This window comes from Acomys russatus, chromosome 24 (assembly GCF_903995435.1).
Source record: "Acomys russatus chromosome 24, mAcoRus1.1, whole genome shotgun sequence".
NCBI classification, from domain to species: domain Eukaryota; kingdom Metazoa; phylum Chordata; class Mammalia; order Rodentia; family Muridae; genus Acomys; species Acomys russatus.
In genome coordinates, this window is record NC_067160.1 from 5,479,032 (window position 1) to 5,484,987 (window position 5,956).

The 5,956-nt window shown below is 40.5% G+C and overlaps 1 pseudogene; it reads right to left on the reverse strand.

Moving 5' to 3' along the window:
- Positions 1-3,284: 3,284 nt before the first annotated feature.
- Positions 3,285-4,676, reverse strand: LOC127207639 (elongation factor 1-gamma-like; annotated as a pseudogene).
- Positions 4,677-5,956: the final 1,280 nt, after the last annotated feature.

Genomic DNA, 5,956 nt, shown 5'->3' on the forward strand with positions numbered 1-5,956 from the left:
TGTGATGTCATTGCCTACCTGCCTTGGAGGCGTGGCCCTGCCCAGGGTCATATAAAAGGACAGACCCTCCATGTGGTCCCTCTCTCACGCCTCTCTCTCTTACCCCCTCTTACTCTTTCTTTCTCTTCTCATTCTTCCTCTGTGTCTCTGGGGCACCCCTCCCCCCATTTCCTTCTCCCCATCCTCATTCAATAAACTCCACACAACATAATACCTGCTTCCTGCTACCTTCTTATACCTTATGCCTCACCTCATATCTCATTGCCATAATCTCTAATCATAACAATTAGTGCATGATTTTTACTAGTGTATGCTGTAGAACCTAGCCAGCTCCCATTTTACCCTTAAAAGACATCATTTAGTAAAGACGAACTACTTTAATTCACTTTTACAACTAAATTTCTACTTCGCAAGGATTGGACTATGTCCAATCTGTAACCTTAACCATAAATGGTTCTGTGCTTTCTGTTCCAGGTAAGGCAATCACATTTTTGTTTCAAAAACTTGTGGATAACCATCTTGCACCTCTCTTCGTTTCAGAAGGTTCTGTGAGCACTTACGACTGCCTTCTGTTGTTACAACTAGCTTCTTATGCCCATCTTACAACCGTGTCCTTGTTTCAGGGGCTGCGTAGGACTCACTTGTTGTGTATATGGGTGAACCCTGTAACCTTGCCTATTTTACCCACCAAAAGCCCCATTTTGAAAGCCCCTACCCGTGAGTCTAGTTTTCCTCACATCCAATGCTGACATCTGGAGCACCACCCTAGGAGCAGGCATCCCATGCATGTAAATAGAAAAGCTTGCTTTAATTAATTCCTTGCTTTAATTAATTTGGCCATCCTGATTTAGGCCAGTTATCCATCTCCTCCCATCTTCGGGACTAACAATGCCTGGAAATGTTCTACAGTATTTTTGTCATGCAGAAATCCTAACAATGAGTCAACCTCTAAAATATGCAAATCCAGACCTTCCTGCCACTTAAGTAAATATTATACTGTTTATTTAATCTTTCCTTCCACATTCCTTTCTCCTTCCATGAAATGACATTATCCATTTAGTCTCGTGGATCAATTCTTATGGCCCAAGTCTCCCATCTTTTAGTCATTTTCCTTGTCAGTATTTTGAGATTTTGAATTTGGTCTTCCAAGGTATAAACTCAGTGTTTTGAGTGGTTCTTTCTCTTCTCTATGTCATAAGCTGAAGTTTTCAGACCCGAGCTGCTGTGCTTCCATCATTCACCAGGACTTTATAATGTTCCGCTTAGAACTGTTACATATTTAAGTGGTTTCTAGATTTGTTTTATTTCAAGAGTAATCACCTTTCGCCAGCATTCCCATGTTACTACGTGGATATTTTCATCGGTCATCCTGACCCTCCCTGGATACGAAGGCCTGGCTTTTATAGGTTTATTAATTTATGCACTCATTTATCGGCTTTCGGAGCCTCATGTCTAAATTGTAAATGACAGTAAAGTGAGCGTGTTAAGGGATCAGGCACACTACAGCTTTGTGAATTAAGGGCCAAGCTTTAATCCATATTGAGGCCCTTGCAAGAAATCTTTTTACTAAAGGATTTTGTAATGAATTTCTTGTTTCTATATAAGGAAGACTTAATTCATTTCTCATATCCTTTGGCAATTTGGGAAGATCAAATTGTTCTTTTAGTACTTTTCTAGCATTTTAACATTCTCACTAAAGACATAACATTCTTCCAGATATCACTAATTTCCTCCCAAAAAAGCCTTTTCAAGGAACCTCTTCCTTTCATTGCTGCCTTTGAACTGCAGGTAATTTGGGGATCACCATAAGCCTTAAGGATTCAGCCCCTCCAGACAGCCTGCAAGTCTCTAGGCTCAGTCTGTACAAGAGAAACAATAAATATTTGAAGAGTTTATATTTTGTGTTAAAATAGTATAAGTTTTAAGAGATAGATAATACTTGTGTATTATTCCCAAGATTGGTTCCACAACTAAATAGTCTCTTATTAAAGTCTGTAGATCAAAGGCCTGAGTGACAAAAACCAGGTTTGGGCAAGGCTGTTCTCCCTTGTGGAGGCTGTGATGCTCTAACTCCACCCAGCTCAGTCAGCATAATAGCTGTGTTCATTCCTGGAGGCATAGGACTTAAGGTTTCATCTTCTTCTTTTTTTTCCCTCCCATTCGTTATTTAAAATTAACTTTTTTTATAATATACATTTTTAGTCCACTCCTCCAACTCCTTCTAAATCTTACCCTGGCTGTCCAACTTCATACTTTTCCTCAAAAATAATAAATATATAATAGATAGAGATAATTGATAGATTGACACATAATAAATAGATGATAGGTAGATAGAAGGTAGGTAGATAGATTGATAGATGATAGATACATAATAGATAGATAAATATAGGTGATAGATAATAGATGATAGGTAGATAATAGATAAATATAGGTGATAGATGATACATAGATAGATAGATAGATAGATAGATAGATAGAAGAAAAAGAACAACCCAGAGTGCTCCTTTTGCCAGAAGCTTTCATTGCAAATGGCTATCCTTCTCCCTTCTCCCTTCTCCTTTGGTAGTGCATCCTAGTTAGTAGAGGTAAAGCTTCAAGTTAGTTAAGCACCAGCTTGATTTTTTTCCATGTTTTATGATATAACTATGTGGTGTATTCAGCAATAACACCTTATTGCCAGGTTATGGAACGTCATCAGTACAGTGGAAGTAGCATGTAACATTTGAATAGGGGTTTTATCAAACCTGTTTGACTGACTCAAAAAAACTGTAACCCATTCCTGGAATAGGGAGTTTTATTTGGTAGCAGCATATAATGTCTAGTTGAGGCATTTTCAACTAGACATTATATGCTCGTTTTACTTGCATATGAAAATCTACTCTTCCATGCCATATAAAATAGCAACCAATTCTAGAGCTATGGCAAAAGCATCATTGAAGAGCTGTTCTGCCTAGCATTATTTATTAACATGGCTTCAGTATTATGAATATTAAATATGAAGGTTCATGTTTACTTACAGTTCCTAACAAGGTAACAATTAATGGTCTAAATTAGGGGATAGAATTGATGGTAGAAACAAAAGTAGCTTCTATAGTAGTTGTAAAGGAGAAATGAAGAATAGACTAATCAAATAAATTAGAGATAAAAGAAGTTAAAGTTGAGTAGAAGTTAAAGCATTATATAAATGAAAAATATAAGTTGCATAATATAAAAACGTAAGTTATATAACATAAGAACCATTATTTCATTTATCATGCTTTCTATCATGTTTTTTCAATGTTCCTTTAATGACCCCCATCTCCCTCGAAGGGTGGGTGCAGCAGCTGGGCGACTGCAAAACATGTCCACTTGAAGATCCTGCCTTGAATGAGGGCTTCGCTCACGTGCTGGAAGGCCCCCTCCCAGAAAAAGTACTCTCCAACCTATGTCTGGGTCTCCTCACTGCCAGGATCCAATTTCTCCCATGTATATGACTCATACAGAGTCCACCTGCCAATCTGGACTCAGCAGAGAGGCAAGCTCTTGGCCTCGGAAGACCCAAACGCCAGAAATGGAGCTGCTGTTGTTGGTTCCAAAGAGGATGACACTAGCAAAAGCATTCTTCCTCAGTTTGTCCAATCGCTGGAACATTCCAGTGATGAGGTTGCAACCCATGAAGTTCTGGGTGAGCTCTTCAGGGAAGCGATACTCCGCATACCACAGGGACCATCCATCCTTATCAAAATGCTCCCCAAAACATGGCAAGGCCACAGAGAAGGTGTCTCCATTGGAGTACTTACGCTTAAACTCATCCAGCACAAAGGTACTATAGGCAGATGAGCAAAAGTGTCCTTGGCCTTGGGCTCAGCAGCCAGTGCCTGCTCATACTTGTCCATCTCCTCATCCTTAGTAGATGGGGCGGCTGCCACTTTTTTCCTCTTTCCGCTCAGCCTGTGGCTTCTGTTTCTCTTCTCGTGAACCCCTTTCTTTCCTTGGGGTGTCCTTTTTAGGTTGGCTCTCCGCAAGCTTCTTAGCATCGAACTGGGCCACCTTCCCACACAGCTTCACTTCCCGCAAGACTGCCGGGATCTGCGGCTGGTTAATGCAGGTAAGGAACCACCGATTGCTATTGGGGAAGGCCTGGGGAAAAGAAGGCTCTAAGATCTGTTTATAGAGCCACAGCAGGGCGCAGACAGCTGTGATATCAGCCAGTGCCACTCGCTCACCCACGAGAAAAGTCCTTGTCTTCAAGTGAGTGTCCAGCAGCTCCAGGATTCTCTTCATCTCCTTTTTTTTTTTTTTTTTTTTTTTTTTTTTTTTTTTCATTTTCAGTGGCCTAATTGTTGCGGTGCATGGTGCCCAGGCTGGGGAAGACCCAGGTGCTGGCTGTTAGCCAAGTTCACCTACTGCACCACCTGAGGTGCTGCCTCTGGAGCACTTCCCCACAGCTCCTTGTTGCTTACGTAATAGGCGATGGCATTGCTCTCAAACACACAGAATCTGCCTTCCCACTCAAATGCGGAACCCTTGCCAGCAGGAAATTTTCAGAGAAATTAGGGGTTTCAGTTGGTTTGGCCAAAGTGAAAGTGGGGTGGTGCAGAGAGCACGCAGACCTGAGCCCTGCTGTATTGCGTAGTGATGACTGCCTTGAAGGCCCTCCAGTTTTCACGGTATGTGTACAGGGTCCCAGCTGCCATGGTGATTCCTCAGAGAAAGGTGGTGAGCCATGCTTATATCATTAATGGCTTTTTAGGGGATTTCTACATGAAACATTTTCAGGGCACAAGGTGCAATAGCAAACAGATCACTATGGAATAGAAAGCAATGACAAAGGATCCTTGATGTATGTAATGAATTTTTTAATATTTTATGTTAAAAATTAAAAAATATTATGTAAACATTAAAGTGCACAACTGAAGAACTTAAGAATCTTGAACATGTTGGCATGTTTGCAAACTGAAGTGAAAAAGTTAAAGGAAAGTTCCACAAACTAACTACAGCTGTCTACTGTCTCCTAGTAGATGGAGCTACCAGGCCTTCCCCAGGAAACAGGAGAGAAGCCTACTGCCCAGGAAGAAGAGAATGAATTCACATCCTACCGTGCTATAAGACCACTAACGTCTTCCCAATGCTCTTGCTTCCTTTCACTCTTCTTTTCTTATGATTCTATGTTGATGAGAAATGACTTAATTATAGTTTAATTTCAAAACATATAAAGAGAAAAGAGTAAATAGGAACCTGAGTTCAAACCCTGGGACCCATAAAACACACACACACACACACACACACACACACACACACACACACACACACATGTTCATGCTAACCCACTGTTACTTTCTAAGTTCTGCGGCAGCTAACAGTGGCCAAGCTGATGTAATTCTGCTGAGTTTCCCACAGACTTCCCTACGTAGGAATATGCAACTGACAATTACTCTTCTTTGCTTTCCCTGCCTTCCTCATTCTTGCAATAGCTTTCTCAGATCATGAAGCAACCTCAAATACAGATGAATTCTACATAGAGAAAAATTAGTCAATCGAGAAAAAAAGGTATGATAATTTTCAAAATTCAACCCATGAGAGATTAATGAAAAGAAGGGACCTTCTCTAAGTAAAATAAGCCTGTAATTGATGGGTAATTAAGAAACCCACTCCATCCTGAAGACTCATGATCATTGTTGTCCGTGATAGTGGTTAGACTAAGTGCCACACCCAGTAGACCCGCATCCCCTCAGAACCCTTCTCCAAACACTGAAGTATATGGAGTTAAATCTATGACTAATTCACTATCACAGAATGACTGCCTCAAAGAAGAATATGGCTTTTTAGCTTAAGGTTTCTCACTCCAGAATTATGCCTAAAGAATAGGATGACAGACACAGAGATTTGAATGTGCCTTAGTACTGTGGTGGAATTTGAGGTAAGTTGCGATAAAAGACATTCATTCATTGGGCATTCAGAGTGGAAGGTATACATG